This window comes from Pseudophryne corroboree, chromosome 6, assembly GCF_028390025.1.
Source record: "Pseudophryne corroboree isolate aPseCor3 chromosome 6, aPseCor3.hap2, whole genome shotgun sequence".
NCBI lineage: Eukaryota > Metazoa > Chordata > Amphibia > Anura > Myobatrachidae > Pseudophryne > Pseudophryne corroboree.
In genome coordinates, this window is record NC_086449.1 from 489,475,819 (window position 1) to 489,493,365 (window position 17,547).

General features: G+C 39.9%; 1 protein-coding gene and 2 long non-coding RNA genes across 4 annotated transcripts in view; 2 read left to right on the forward strand and 1 right to left on the reverse strand.

Moving 5' to 3' along the window:
- PDZRN4 (PDZ domain containing ring finger 4) overlaps positions 1-17,547 on the forward strand; it is a 334,033-nt gene that overhangs the window by 225,536 nt on the left and 90,950 nt on the right. The window lies entirely within an intron of this gene.
- LOC134932679 (uncharacterized) lies at positions 9,078-9,767 on the reverse strand. The gene is made up of 4 exons (XR_010179447.1): positions 9,727-9,767; positions 9,582-9,645; positions 9,390-9,508; positions 9,078-9,160 (listed from the first exon to the last, which is right to left on the reverse strand). It is a non-coding gene; the product is annotated as an uncharacterized LOC134932679 (long non-coding RNA).
- Positions 10,344-11,214, forward strand: LOC134932680 (uncharacterized). The gene is made up of 4 exons (XR_010179448.1): positions 10,344-10,414; positions 10,496-10,559; positions 10,633-10,751; positions 10,981-11,214. It is a non-coding gene; the product is annotated as an uncharacterized LOC134932680 (long non-coding RNA).

Here is a 17,547-nt window from a genome sequence, read left to right on the forward strand (position 1 = left end):
GATTACCTCTCAATTACATATAGGTTTCCTTATCATCAAGTTGTCTTTTAACTTCCATGTTGTACTTTTCAGTATCCATTAAAACAGTCTTTGTCTGCCGGTTTGATAATTACATTTTTATTTTCATTTAAACTTCTTATGGCTTCTCTCACTTTTTTTGTTATATTCTGACTTTTATTATCCTTTTGTATCATTCCTTCTAAGTCTGATGTGACTGCTTTATTAACTATCAATAAAACAACCCCTATTAAAAGTTGGATTGAATGTTGATTTTTGTTTAAAGGGGTCCCTCATTGCAGTAGTTTCACTTTTTTATGGTAAAAAATATTTCTTCAAGGATACTTTTCTAACAAATACCTGGATATCCAAATAAGTTTCAAATTTATTCAATCTATTATCTGGGGCAGAATTGAGTTCCTTTTCCAAAACTCCCTTTTCTTCAGTTGTTAGTTGATGTTCACTTAAATTGATTTTTTTTTATCTTATCTCTCTCTGAAGTGCCAAGTCTATCATTTTGTACATTTTTTATTTTTTATTTTTTTTATTTTCTCTCTATGCCCTTCCCTCTTTTTCCTCGCTTTTTATATTTCCTTCTAAACACTAAAATCTTCTGGACCATCTCCTGTTCCGTCCTAAAAAAATCTTGATCATTAAAATTTCCAAATCTATTTTCGGTTGTAGTTGCATAATTCCCTCTGTCTTGATTCATATGCCACTGATCTTTCACATAGAACATATTTATATTTCGTCCATTGTTTCTTTTCTATCTTCCTTCCTCTTGAGGTCTTCATTCATAATTTGTGGGTCCTTCTTCTCGGTGGCTCTCTTCTAAACCTCTCAGACTGAGATCGATAACGTGTCCTTCTATCTCTAACTTCATTCCATTCCCTCGGATGCTGTTGGAGAGCTCTTGGGCTTTTCCATGATACCTCTTCTTCGCAATTACATGCAGTACCCTCTTCTCCATTCTTGTTCATCATTTATTGATCCTTTATCAATTCCGTTCAATAAAATTCCTCTTTTTCTTTAATATCCCTAATATATATATTTTTTCGTAGAATGACTTCTTTTTCCTTACTTATAACCCTTCTTTCCATTTCTCTCTCTATTTTTTCATATTCCTCTGAATCTCTAAAGGGATTTACAACTGTGGTGAGTTTGTCCACTTGTTGTTCCAAGCTGATTAAATTCTTTTTCCTCTCTTCTATTATCAAGCTTATTAATGATAGTGAGCAATCCTCTAAGATTTTATCCCATTTTACATAAAATTCCTCACTTTCATTTTCTGAGGAGGGTCTTTTTATACATTTTTAATCCCCTTGGGACTAATTTCTCTGATATACACTTTTCAAGTGTGGCGGTTTCCTACCACACTTTGCTTTATTTTAAAAGGATATACTCCAATTTTTTCATTGTTAATTCTATTTAATCTCTATTGATTTCTTCTCGTTCATTTTCTCTATCAGTATTGGTTTCACTATTAATTAGAAAAACAGAATTTATTAGCAGTTTTCTCTGATCTCTGTATCCCAGCCTGATGCTGCAAATTTTTCCTACTGTAACACAAACAACAATATACAATAGAAAACAGGAAAAATTTGCACTTCAACACAATAGTGCGGCAACAATTACTGGGGTGGTCACCAACACCCTACAAAAGTCCAAGAAATTCACCAGAATGGTAGTAATTGTGCACACTTCTGGGATCAAGTATCAATATTGTTACAACCAGTCTTATTGCTAGAGTATCGGATTCAGACGGATAAATTCACCACTTCCACTTGATCTCCTCATACAGTTTTTCCTTCTCCAGGTGAGATGACCTTTAATGTATTCTTAGGGCCACACTCAACCACATGGAAGGAAAGAAAGGAACTTATATAGTGAAGTACCATTAAAATACATAATTTCTATAATAATCCAATTTTTAAAACATCCAAAATAGATGTGGGTCATGTAAAAACCACCAAAAATTGCCAATGTGTGTACCGGATAGTGTGGTGTATTCAAGATGCCCACCCAAAAACAGCATGATGGAAACAGTCCCTTCCTGGGTTCAGGGTACTGAAACAGCACTAGAATCAGGGCTTCTTACTTCTCCTCCCACAAGAGCTGGTAAAATAGTCTGGCCACCAATGCGTTTCTGCTCTCCAGGAGCCTTTATCAAGGTGTATGGTGGACCAGGGTTATTCCCTATATATACCCCTACATGTAACCTAATTGGTTCAAACCAGACCGAATCCAGTTGGCTCCTTATTCATTTCTAATTTATCCCCTTCTATCGGTCGATATCTACGGTGTCTGTATTAATGTACCGGTTCCGTTGACTGAACCGCATATATACTAATATATGAACTGCATACCGTTGTTCCTCATCCAGGATCCCTTTTTACACATGCGCATAAGAAAAATGGGTGGTCTTCAGGTTGCCGGCGGCCCGGCTCCCGACGACCACCATACCGGTGCCCCAGAAGGGAGAATAGATAGCGTGGATAGCGTGGCGAGCATATCACGCCACCGTGCCCGCAGCATGGTGAGCGCAGCAAGCCCACAAAGGGGCTAATTTGCACTCGCCCAGCTGTCGGTATGCCGGCGGTCGCGATTCCGGCACCGTTATGATGGCCGCCGGGAACCCGGCCACCGGCATCACATACTACACCCAAGAAAAATACCTCATTATTCAAAATAGAGGGCAAAATACATGTCTACTATCATTCATTATATGATATTTAACAATAAATCATTAGTATTCATTACAATAGGATAAGAGGTAGGCTAAAAGATCTATAAATGGTTTGGTTCCAACATAAAAGGAAATATCGATGAAAGGCTATAAAAGGGACCATATAACCGAGCATTAAAAATAATGCAGTATAAAGTAATACCAACATTAAAAAAAGAATAGAAAAGAGAATGTAAAAGGGGACTATAATACCGAGCATTAAAAGGGCAAAAAAGAAAAAACCTTATAAAAACCACTTCAATTCAAAATCTAGGTTCAATCCTCTAGGTACTAGAGAACCCATATCATAAATCCACTTCATATCTTTTTGTGCTAATCTCTCTTCCAAATAATTTTTTCTCCAGTGGCTCTGTATAGTACTAATTCCTATAACACTTTTAATTCCTGAACAACTATTATTGTGAATTTCTTTAAACTGATTTGAGATCGAGTGATTCTCATATCCTCTACCGATATTCTGGACGTGCTCAGCCCATCTGTCTTTTAAAGCTCTTGAAGTCCTACCAACACATTGCAAACCGTAAGTACACTCAATCAGATATATACAATTTTTAGTGTTACAACTTATGAAATCCATAATTTTATAGGTCTTCCCTGTGACAGTTCAAGAAAAATGTTCAATTTGACTGGGTTGTGATGTGTTACTCCTACACATTTTACATAATCCACATCTGTGGAAACCCTTAGCGTTTATGCGTCCCGACCATTTAGGTGGTACTGCACTTTTGACTAATTTTTGTTTTAAATTGGAAGCTTTTCTATAAATAAATTTCGGCTGATTGGGTATAATAGTTTTTAACACTGGCTCTCTTGATAGTAAATGCAGTGTTTTTTCGCTATCTTTTCCATTTCTTTATATTGTGTGTTATAGGATGTTATAAATGGAAGAACTATTTGATTTTCCTCATCCCTTTTGTTTGATGTTAATAAGGTTTTTCTGTCAACCTCTAATAGTTCATTAATGTGCTGGTTCATGGTTTCTTCTTTATACCCTTTTGCCAAAAATTTATTTTCACCTATGGCTACATTCCACAGGATTTTTCGAAAGATGGATACTTCGGATCACCCCATGCTCTGGCTTGCACATGCACTGATAGACGTTGATGTATGTATAGTGGTTCAGCTGAGGAGTCATAGCAGGAACTTCTCACTGATCACCAGGACTGACTCCCAGGGGCATCTTAACAGCAGTTTAGGCCCCTGGGCAAAGCATTGCACTATGGTCCCTATCCATCCTCCATCTGTGGAGATGGGGGGTGCTATCAGTGGTAGCTGTGATATCCCACAGGTGGTGAAGGTGTTCTATCTTCTGCTCAGCATGAGTGCTTGAAGCAGTAATTTCAGCTAAATACTTCATTACTGCAAGGATGGGGGGAGGGGGGTGTTGTTGAGATGGGGCATGAGGAAAAACACTAAACTCTAGAAGGGGAGCATTGGGCTGAATGGAGGAGCCCTAGTACATGACTTCCAGGGTGTCAGGGAGTGTTTAATACACAGAGGAGGGGTGGATAGTGGAGTGGGCTTAATATTCATAATTTTCCAGTGAGAGGGCAGCTTGCTTGACCGTGGATATCTCCGGTTTCTGGGGGGGTGGATTTTTTAGGGATAAAAAATGAGAGTATCCTCTTTCAGGAGGTACTGGAGTATTGGGGATTGGGGTTCAGGAGCCGGAGCAATCCACAACTGAAAATATAAAACTGCATCAAAGGAATTTGGAACTGGAGCAGAGATAGGCTGCTTGATGGCTGATATCTCCAGTTCTGAGCATGGTAGAGACAAGCTGCCAATGTCTACCAAAGGGGAAGAGTTTTTGAAGGCAACCCTCAGAAACATTATAAGTTAAACAGAACCAGAGATACTGGCCAGGAGCAATTAACAGTCTCAGATATGGACCACTGCTTTGAAGTTGGATATCTCCATTTCTGCCGGGCCGATTTAAAAAATCTGGTACCAATGTAAAGAGGGGACCCTCAGCTATCAGTCTAGGACCATTAGACTCCTGGGGCCCTTAGGCAATTGCTCATTAAGCCCATTGGAATAAACAGCCCTGCTGACTCTTTTCTTGGCAGCTCATAAAGTATACATCCTGGTGATAAATCCTGATTTTTGTAGACTGGCTGCAAATTTTAATATACAGTATGTGCCCCTTGGGGGAGGAGGGAAATCAGTTGTCTCTGATATCCTGCCCAGAGGCAGGAGAAACAAAATCCCCAATAAGTACTGTGTTTTTGTGTATCCGATTTGGAAAACATACTGGATCCTGTGTGTTTTCGCATATTAATGGATGCAAAAAAAAAAACAGGCAATAATTGAATTACCATGAAAAAAAATTGCAGTAAAACAAAAATTTACATAAATTTTTTAATGCAACAATGGATCAAGAGTTATTTCCCTCTAAGTGTGGTTGTTAACCCACCGCACTAGAAAGATTTTTTATCCTTTCTTTTGTATTAATAAACATATTAATAGAAACTCTTGAAATGGTATGAGTTTAAAGGATATCATTCACATATATTATCTAGATGTAATAATATCACTTGTCTGCTGGTGATACACAAAGCTATCCCTTTTCCCATCTTCTGGGATACTGACACATATGTATACGTTTGAAAACGGATATTTTTAATTGCAAAACTTTTTGAAGTTTGAATATATATTTATAACTACATCAGTCAATATATAAAACAATTTTTTTCCTCACTTGAAATGTATTATCTTAAAAAAAATAAAAAAAATGATAGATATATATATATATATATATATATATATGCAGAGTTTCAGACCAGTAAGGTCAGAAGAGGGCACTCACCACTTTTAGAAGAAAAAAGTTAGTTTATTAATTCATCAATATTCAGCTTACAATACAGTTAGTCGACGTTTCGGCCCACAACAGGGGCCTTTGTCAAGACAGGTCCTGGTGACATCCTCACAGCATGAAGTCTCTTGCCTTCATGCAGTGAGGATGTCACCAGGACCTGTCTTGACAAAGGCTCCTGTTGTGGGCCAAAACGTTGACTAACTTTATTGTAAACTGTAATGCTTTAAATGAGATATCTCTAAAATTAGAAAATATCCCTGATGAGGTTAATGGCTATAACCAAAGTGTTAATATTACAGTTGCATTAACAAAAACATTACCTGTTCCGTTTCTAACACTTTTCCTCACAGGAAGTTTCCATCCTCTTTTGTCAGTAATATTTTGTAGTTATCTCTGGGCTAGGCTTTAATGTATTCCTTCTTAGAGGTTAAACACCACCATAGGGTACCAGAGAGACAGTCACTTGCGTAACTTGAGCCAGAAGTAATTTTTTTCAAAAGCAACCTTTTGCTCATTGTCACAATTCATTAACATGCACACATTAATGTATAAATGTATGAGAATTGCCCCCTATGCTTATCATCCACATTCCACAAGGAATATTTTGAATAATGCAAGAGCCTATTTAACAAAATTAACAGGATGATTATGTAGAACATTACAAACTAAAATAATATAATAATAATAATCATACTACTTGCAACATGTAGCAAACATCCTGCGCAAACAATTCTTGCAGAAGCTACAAATACATAGTTCATGTGAGAAATGTTTGCACAGCATTTTGCTACATGTTGCATTCATGTGGTAAAGTGAAGAAATTCTGGAGTTATCTGAATTGAAATTACATTACTGTACACTCAATTGTTGTGAAACCGGAACTTATAAAATTTGGATTCAGTTATATATGGCGTTACAAGGCAGGGGCAAATGCAGGATTTTCATGGGGGTTTCTGTACATGTATGTATGTGTAATATATACATGCATACTGTACATACATACACACTTAGCATACATACACACAGCAGGCACACACATGGCATACTTACAAAAACACATATACACTGCAGACACACACAGAGCATACACACACACACACACACACACACACACACACACACACACAGTAAACATGCATACTACAGACACACACAGCATACATACACACTGCAGACACACAGAGCATACATTACACAACATATACATACAGCATATAGACAGACATATCACACATACATACATACATACATATATGCATACACACATAGCATACATACAGCATATACACACATGGCACGTACATTCAGCATATACACACATAGCATGCATACATACATATAGCATATACACATAAACACAAACATAGCATGCATACAGCATATAAACACAAACATAGCATACATACAGCATATACACATAAACACACACATAGCATACATACAGCATATACACACACACACATAGCATGTTCATACAGCATATACACATAGCACATACATACAGTATATACACACATAGCATGTACATACAGCATATACACATAGCGTGTACATACAGCATATACACACATAGCACATACATACAACATATATACACACATACAGTATATACACACATAGCATGTATACACATAGCATATACACATAGCATGTATACATACAGCATATACAAACATAGCACACACATACAGCATATACACACATAGCATGTATACATACAGTATATACACACATAGCATATATACAGCATATACACACACATAGCACATACATACAGCATATACAGACATACAGCATATACACACAGCATGTATACATACAGCATATACCACATATAGCACATACATGCAGCATATATACACACAAGTATCATATATACATAAAGTATATACACACATAGCATACATACAACATATACACCCATAGCATGTATACATACAGTATATACACACATAGCATACATACAGCATATACACACATAGCACATAAATACAGCATATACACACACATACAGCATATACACACATAGCATGTATACATACAGCATATATACACACACATAGCACATACATACATCATATATACACACATAGCATGTATACATAAAGTATATACACACTTAGCAAACATACATACATATAACATATACACACATAGCATACGTACAGCATATACACACATAGCATGTATACATACAGTATATACACACATAGCATACACACATAGCACATACATACAGCATACACACACATATCACATACATACAGCATATACACATATAGCATACATACAGCATATACACACACACATAGCATGTATACATGCAGTATATACACACACATAGCATACATACAGCAGATACACACATAGCACATACATACAGCATATACACACATAGCATACATACATCATATACACACATAGCATGTATACATACAGCATATACACACACATATCATGTCCCCCTCCCCCTCAAATGTCAGGACAGTGGGTGCTTCCCTCGCCCAGCATAACTAAGCCCTGGTATATGCACACACATACCTGCTCGCTGCAGGGCATAACTCTCGGCCTCACCCGACTCTGGCCAGCTCTGATACAGAAGTCACATGGGACAGGAGAACTGCCTGGGAGGAGCTGCACACACTGCCTCTGCAGCTACAGCAGCTCCTCCTACACACTCAGCCAGCTGCACAGCCACAGGCTGCCTCCTCCTCAGTCAGTCATTCACAGTGTGATAGGAGGCAGCTTCCAGCAGCCGCACAGCGTGGTGCTCAGTTAAAAAATATATAAATAAAAATCGGTAAGCTGCGGTGGCAGGAGGGGTTTCAAGGTACTCAGAAACCACCCCTGCTTGCACGTATGCAAGGCGGTTGCTGGGGGTGCGGCCCGCACCCGGGTGTCATCCTCGGAAGGGGTGACACCAAAGTGCTCGCTCTTCTGCGGTGACAGGAGTAGGGTACTGCAGTATGACATTTTCCTGCAGCATTCAGCTCCTGTCACAGATGAAAAGCTGGCACAATACACAGGCTAGTCTCTAAGGGCAGCCAGAGTCTTCGGGAATGCTGGGCACACCCCCAGAGTGACAGAACAGAGATCTCTGTGAGGTCATGCCCCTTTTTATTAGGTCACACCCATTTTTTGGTGGCTGTGCCTCTGGCTCGGGGAAATAATGCTAAGTGCGCACTGGTTGATGCCTCTGTATAGAGACCCATTAGTTGTATTAATCATATTGTCATGCTGATATTATTATTATTATTATTTCTATTATTATTATTATTATTAGTAGTAGTATTTTTAAGTCTTTGAACTAAATAATACCAATTATTGAATATGTGATAAAATGAAGGATATATTACTTTATTAACAGTACCATAATGACAAATTGTCCTCAAATACTTTGTGAAAATGTATGTATATATATATATATATATATATACCACAACAACCACCTAGGTGGAAGGTGCACTCACGCCCAGAAATTAGTCTCTGAAGTCACTTGTAAATTCAGTATATTTTTATTCGGGTTCACTGTTGATGCCGTATTTCATCGACGTTTCGGTCCTTATGCGGACCTTTATCAAGATTGGCACTTAAATCACCTATACAATCAAAAACAGTTACAATTAATATGTATAAGAACCCAGATTTATTCAACACCAACACCACCAGTGCCTCCCAGGCCCTGAAGACTGTCACAAAAACCAGAAAACGTATTAAAAAGCTGTTTTTTTTATATATGTAAAAAAGAGATACTTGGAAATAATCCACGTGTGATGAAAGAGACACCTCCACCGTTAGGACTATCTGTTTAGATAGGCAAATGATTACCTGGACGGCAAGCCAGATCACTCAGATGTGTGGAATGGCCTTCAAAGTTGGCAACATGCCTGATCACATAATGAAGTTAAAAAGCCTATAACGTAGGGGAAGCTGCAAGGCGTAGTCACCTATTAGATAAATAACAGAGTAACTACACCATAAGAAAATACACTAACAACGTCATTTTGGAAAAGATCATACCTAGTTACATGTAGAAATAGCTCATGGCAGCTTGTGGGCTCTGTACATGTGTCAGACACTCAGTCTGTAAGGAGGCACAACAGGAAAAGATAATCACCAACCGTAATCATGTGTCAGAAGGGAGCTGCAGGAGAACCATACTCACTGCTCAAGTGTCCAGAGCCAAATGGAAGCTGCATAAAGTTCAGCCTCAGCTGAGCACTATTTAAGGATCAACCACAGGAAGTGCCAATTAGGGAGATTAGTATAAACCCAGTCTCTCATTAACTGATCACCTCTCAGATAACTAACTCAGACCAACTGGGAAAAACGTTACAGGGTTCACAGGACAGGCAGTGGCTATCGCTAACGCACGGCTACTTAAATGAGTGTATTTTAACGATTTAGAAGGGCAACTGCCGGAGACGCGTCTTTTGCGTTCCACCGACCGGAACACCATGCGTTCCATTCCGCGGAAGTGGCGCTGGCCGGAAGTCTCTGCGTTCCACTCGCGGAAAGAACCGTAATTAGGCTTATCCACTGGCTAATGTTTAAAGGTGGAAGGTGGAAAGGAGGTGGAACGCAAAAGACGCGTCTCCGGCAGTTGCCCTTCTAAATCGTTAAAATACACTCATTTAAGTAGCCGTGCGTTAGCGATAGCCACTGCCTGTCCTGTGAACCCTGTAACGTTTTTCCCAGTTGGTCTGAGTTAGTTATCTGAGAGGTGATCAGTTAATGAGAGACTGGGTTTATACTAATCTCCCTAATTGGCACTTCCTGTGGTTGATCCTTAAATAGTGCTCAGCTGAGGCTGAACTTTATGCAGCTTCCATTTGGCTCTGGACACTTGAGCAGTGAGTATGGTTCTCCTGCAGCTCCCTTCTGACACATGATTACGGTTGGTGATTATCTTTTCCTGTTGTGCCTCCTTACAGACTGAGTGTCTGACACATGTACAGAGCCCACAAGCTGCCATGAGCTATTTCTACATGTAACTAGGTATGATCTTTTCCAAAATGACGTTGTTAGTGTATTTTCTTATGGTGTAGTTACTCTGTTATTTATCTAATAGGTGACTACGCCTTGCAGCTTCCCCTACGTTATAGGCTTTTTAACTTCATTATGTGATCAGGCATGTTGCCAACTTTGAAGGCCATTCCACACATCTGAGTGATCTGGCTTGCCGTCCAGGTAATCATTTGCCTATCTAAACAGATAGTCCTAACGGTGGAGGTGTCTCTTTCATCACACGTGGATTATTTCCAAGTATCTCTTTTTTACATATATAAAAAAAACAGCTTTTTAATACGTTTTCTGGTTTTTGTGACAGTCTTCAGGGCCTGGGAGGCACTGGTGGTGTTGGTGTTGAATAAATCTGGGTTCTTATACATATTAATTGTAACTGTTTTTGATTGTATAGGTGATTTAAGTGCCAATCTTGATAAAGGTCCGCATAAGGACCGAAACGTCGATGAAATACGGCATCAACAGTGAACCCGAATAAAAATATACTGAATTTACAAGTGACTTCAGAGACTAATTTCTGGGCGTGAGTGCACCTTCCACCTAGGTGGTTGTTGTGGTATATTGGTGGCCTCTCAGGTCATTAGGAGCACCCGCCGTCGTTATTACTTTTGATGAGAGTGCAGGATCTTCCAAGACTATATATATATATATATATATATATATATCTATCATGAATGTATTATCTGGGGATTATTATTTTTTTTTGATAGCTGGGAAAATCTGTTTGCTATCTATGTGTATAAAACCTATTTTGATAATTACTTTAGATATTTGTAAGCTAGACAGGTGCATGTGCATATGTGTTGTTATTTTGTGCTGTATGCAGTGATTTTGTCTGGATTTATTTGATAGTATTACTTTTGTATTTCCTCCTATAATGATTGTTAATGTTTTATGTAACCACAACACATGCACAGGAGGTTTTGCCCTTTTATAAGCCTATTTAACAATGTAATGTTTTTGCAATATGACAGATTCATCAGGAATAGCTTTAATTGGTTAGTGTATAAATGCAAATTTTATATTTTTATATTAAGGACAGGGCTTTCTTTTTGTAGCATCTTAGAAAATGTATTTATTTTCTGGGACTTATATGAGCAAGTAATGAAGAGAGTAGGGAAAAATACATATTTCCATGATTCCAATAGATTCTTTTATCCAATTACGGTAGTTAGTTGGACAATATTTACACTATCCATAACTTAAGCAGGTGTATTATACTCTTGCAGAAATGATTTGTGTGGTTTGGTCATGCTGTCGGGAGGGTTAAAGAGAAGAGGTATTTGTATACCTAGTTTTCTTGCAAGCTATTTTTACTTTTTTCTTTATTACTTTTTTTTTTCCTTATACTAGGTAGGCCCTGTACAGTAAGGCAAGATTTTAACAAACTTCTCATGCACAAAACAATTATTAGGTGTTATTATCTGGACACAATGGCGTGCATCCAAACTCATTGTAATCTACCACAGTGATACCACTGGTTCTAATTTTATAAGCACAGAAGTTACTGTATGATCTAAACTGGCCTCCACTGCATACTGTATATAGCTCCCATGACACAGGAAACTCACCATTTATCCACGATAAACCCCACTGTAGTTGCAGAAAAGCTTGCACTATAGTATCTCAATCAGCACACTGTTCACTTTGAATACAGTGTTTTGGCAATAAGGGAAGCAGGACAAAAGTTCCCAGTCACGCCTTTCTGCGAAAGATGATGAACAGCTTGCATCCAGAACTGTAGATGAGTGCAGGATCCAGTAGCAGATTTAACACAAGGCAACCAAAGCAGCTGCTTAGGGCCCTGTGGGTCCCAGGGGGCCCACCAACAAGGCTGTATAAAGGGCATTTCTGGCGGACCGGAAGCTCTGCCAAAATTGTCTGGCTGGGTTGGCAGAATACTGTATCAAATGAAATCTGTGCTGTTCTAAAATGTATTTAGTGAGTGATGGGGATGATAATGAGTATTTTAGGCAATAGTGATTGCTACAATCAGTAAGTCTGTGTCACTTATATACAATGCAGTCTATGAGTGAGTGTGTAATATTGGGGTATGGTGACCTCCTACACTGATCTAAAATGCAGTAACTGAGTGGTATAATAATGGAAATTAGAGATGAGGGGACATGGTGCAATCAGTGAAGGGGGAAATAATATACTGTAAGAGAAAATAAAGAGGAAAAACAACAAATAATTAGCTATTAGCGGTTCGGATTATCTGGAATCTGAACCACTCTGAACTTCTGAGAGCCGAGTCTACACGAGCCACGGCTCGGGGTTTCCCACCAGGCTTGGATTCCACTTCAGATTCTCATAGGTTTTGGATTCTATATAAGGCGACGCAGCCGGGACTTGGTGTCATTTCACTCTGCTCAGGCAAGCTGCTGTGTGCTGCACTGTACTCTGCTGTAAATTTCCTGAGCTTTGTGTATAGTCAGTGTATACAAGGGGCCTGCTGCTGTGTGCTGTGCTGTGCTGTGCTGTACTCTGCTATAAATTAGCTGAGCTGCTTGTATAGTCAGTGTATACAAGGGGTACGCAGCTGTGTATTGCACTGTACTCTACTGTTTAAATTGGGTAAGTTATGTCCATCTACAGTGGCTGTGCTATGTATAGTGTATGGTACGCTGATGTGTGCTGCATTGTATTCTGCTGGTTAAATTGGCTGTACTGTGTCCAGACTCATAACAAGTGGCTGTACTGTATGCATAATGTATACAAGGGGCATGCTGCTGTATGCTGCGCTGTACCCTACTGGTTAAATTGGGTGTGCTGTGTTCATCTAAAGTGACTGTATGTGCACAAGCAACACTACAGTGTGTATTGTCATAGTCACTTGTCAGTTGTAAAAAAGTTTTAAAAAAAAGTAAAAAAGGGAAAAATTGTTTTTTTGTGCTGTACCCTTTATGTATCCAAAACATACAAGTACTGTGACTTTTCCCACTGTGTATCCATAACGTACAAGTACTGTGACTCCACAGGCCATACCCTACTGTGTATCCATAACATATAAGTAGTGTGACTGTTGTGTGTAAGGTTTCATAGATGTGCTATAAACTGCCATGTGTTTGTGCCTCTGTTCTGTTGCTTAGTAAACAGCCAGCTTGCTACAGCCTTTGGCCTAAAGTGGTTGAAGATAATATTGTGAGTTGTGAAGTGGTCAAAATTGAGTGGAAATTACTTGAAATTTATAATAGAAAAGGGTAAAATCTGGCGCAAATAATGGATCTGCCCAATCAAAGCCCATAGATACCTGCCCAAACAAGTAAGAAGTTAATATAAATATAAAAAAAAATGGGGAAATGATCAAAGGCGCCAGCAAAAGGAACAAATCATGAACTGCAATACAATTCTCTCAAAATATGTATGAAACAATAAAATTACTGATTCGTTGTTGTCCAAAAGTTCACAAGATGATATGAAAAAGAAAATGTGTAATGTGTAATGTGTAATGTAATGTGTAATGTGTAATATTGCTTTAAATGGATGATAATTGCAACAAACAGGATAAATATTGATTAGTATGTATTATTTGAGATTGAACAAAGGTTTGACAGTATATCTATTTTACATTAACTACTGTAGTAAAAAAAAATCTTAAGGTAGGTACACACTAGGCAACATGCTCTATGAGTGACGTCACCTAGTGTTTCCCCTCCCGAACCAGGCAGTCGGTGACCAGGCATACACAGTGGTGGCCATTCCGAGTTGTTCGCTCGTTGCCGATTTTTGCTATGCTGCGATTTGGTGCTAAATGCGCATGCGCATGGTACGCAGCGCGTATGCGCTAAGTTATTTAACTAAAAACTTAGCAGTTTTGCTGTTGCTCGTGCGGCGCTTTTCAGTCACACTGCTGATCGGTGAGTGATTGACAGGAAATGGGCGTTTCTGGGTGGTATCTGAGCGTTTTCCGGGAGTGTGCTAAAAAACGCAGGCGTGTCAGGGAAAAACGCAGGAGTGTCTGGAGAAACGGGGGAGTGGCTGGCCGAACGCAGGGCGTGTTTGTGACGTCAAACCAGGAAATAAACGGACTGAGATGATCGCAGTCTAGGAGTAGGTCTGGAGCTACTCAGAAACTGCAGGAAATTATTTAGTAGCAGTTCTGCTAATCTTTCGTTTGCTATTCTGCTATGCTAAGATACACTCCCAGAGGGCAGCGGCCTAGCGTTTGCAATTCTGCTAAAAGCAGCTAGCGAGCGAACAACTCGGAATGAGGGCCATTGAGCGATTTGATGTTAATATCGCTTAGTGACAGCAGGCAGCAGCCGGGCCATGCAGGCAGCTCTTGGATGACAGTCCAAATTGAGCTGCCTGCACGAACGACAGCTAGGGTCGTTAATAACCTGCGGAGGCAAGTATCACTGGTCGGCGGCGGCATATACACTTGCGGAGAATATGAGCAATATCACTCAGGAAGAGTGAAAATGAGCGACATCGTATGCACATTTACTGTTACATTTATTTATTTTTTAACATAAAGACTGTAAAAATAACAATAATAGTCTCTTCAGCCAAAATATACAGATAGGGCAGTTTTCAATAAAGGGAATGTCACAATCAGATTAGTCAGGGCCGGCGACAGGGGGGGTTCAAAGGGGACACCTGTACCTGGCCTGAGGTTCAGAGGGGCCACAAGGATACGCAGTAGCAGATTTATCCCTAGACGGCCGCTTAGTGCCCAGCAGGGATGTGAGAGTGAAAAGACGATGCAACGAGCTGTAGGCATGGCCTCAGGATGAAAAAGAAGCTTCTGACACTGTGTGTGCTGCTCTTGGGGGTTCTACTCTGAGCAGGCAGTAATGGGAAATGACAGCAGCTCCGCTGGCTGGGATTCCCATGCCCTACGCCTGCCTCTTCTGGAACATAGATGTGTTAGTGAACAGGGCTGCATGGCGCCTGCTGTGTGGTGTCCCGGTCTGGGTACTGGAGCGCAGGTGAGTCTCTATCAGGCATCAGAGCGGCATGGAGAGGGTATACAGGCAAACTAAGCTGGGTCTTTAGGGATGGGGTAGGGGAACTGAACAGGGAATGCAGCATGGAGTCATTGGGGAGAGAGGGAGAGACAGGCTGTGGGGTGTGTGGGAGGAAGGAGAAAGGAAGAGGCAGACTGTGGTGTGTGTGTGTGTGGGAGAAAGGAGGGATATACATAAATATATATGCATGTGTTTGTTTGTGTACTTGTTTATATATACTGTATATTTCGAGGTGGGGGGGCAGAGAGGTCATTGTACCGAGCCCCAAGATTTCTGTTACCAGCCCTGAGATTAGTCACTATATAGATTATGTGCACTTACATAGTGCTAACAGTATGAGCAGCAACATCTTTAGCATGGTAGAGGGATGGAGCTTAATGGCACCTTATGCACACATGTTTTAAATGACAGCTTGTGTCATCAGCTCCAATGAAGGCTTCTACATCTGTAAATTCAATAGAACAAGTTATCGGGTAAATAATTAGTATTACATGTACTTCTTGTGAAATGAACTCTTTGACTGGAATTGTATGAAACAATATACAATCATTAGTTCACTTTGGGGCATATTTATCAATTATCAGGGATTAGACCCAATAATTGTAATATCTTATTACCACTATTCCAAACAATAAGAAATTTACCATTCACTTTAATGCATCAAACAAACAAGCAGGGACAGGGGCTCCGAATAAAGTCAGAGCCTGCAATGTGCTAGAAGTGAGTGAGTCAGTCACTTTACTACTGTTTTGTGTCTCCACTGTGCTACTGTGCATGTGTGGTCTACTGACGACACATGTGTGGTGGCCAGTGCTGGGAGGCTACTGAATGTAACTCACAGCTGATCTTCAGATGCCGTTAGTTGCCAAAGCCAAACTCCGGAATGTGAAGGTAAATCTGACAACTTCGCAGCCCACATAGAAATATTTGTGTACTTGCTGTGGCCCCTCTATCATACATTGGAGGGATACTAATATTTGTGGGTATCCCTTGAAAACAGATGTTTTCAGGGGATATGCCGCAAATATTGAATGATAAATAGGTCCCTTTGTCCAGTAATATTATAGCTTTATTGCCAAAATAATACTTTAACATATCATACGTATGATTGCATTGCATTAGCTGCTGAGTCATACAGTATGAACAGAGACGTGCAGTCAGGGGAGGCAGTGCCTCCCTGCCATTAATGATTAAAATAATACAAAGAAGATACTTATGACACATTCTGTGTCATAAGTATCTGCTTCATATTATTTTAAGAATTTTGACTTTTAAATTGACTTTGGGATGCACTGATAGTGGGGAGGCGGCAGCCATGCAAAAGAGCTGGCCAAAGGCCGCCGCTCCCCAGGTGAAGACGCACTACAATAAACTTTTTTTTTTTAAATGTACTGTGTATTTATTTTAATATTTTCTTTACAGGTGGACTACAGGTGCCAGCAGGCACTTTATGTCCAGGCATGCTGGCACTTGTGGGTCTCCAAGTGTCGGCATGCTGGGGCAGGCTAGTTGGGACCTGTAGGCCGCCTGCAAAGAACAATATTAGCATGGCATGAACCCTGCCCCCACCGCCACCAGGGGTGCGGGGCACAGCACTGGGCTTTTAGTCCAGTGCTAGTTGTTGCTCGGGAGGGGGGAGCCCATACAATTTTTCTGGGATCCCCACTTTCTGAGCAATTTCAGCCCTGGGCTGACTGGTTTGGGGGCAGTTTACTGTGATAGCAGAGGGACCCCATACTGAGTGTTCCCCTTGCTATGGCATTACTCCCCCTGGCTGGTTCAGCCTGGTGCTGGTTTTTTATGAGGAACCCCCTTTTTTTTTACTGGGGGTGGGGGGAGCTAGTTTATCATCCAGAGCCTCCCCAGCCACAGACCTCGCCGCACGTCACTGGTATGAAATGCTATTGTCAGCCATACTGTACTTGTTTCTAGATAAAGAAAATATACTATAATGGAGATAAGAAAGTATTGTAATGTCTATTTTTAAA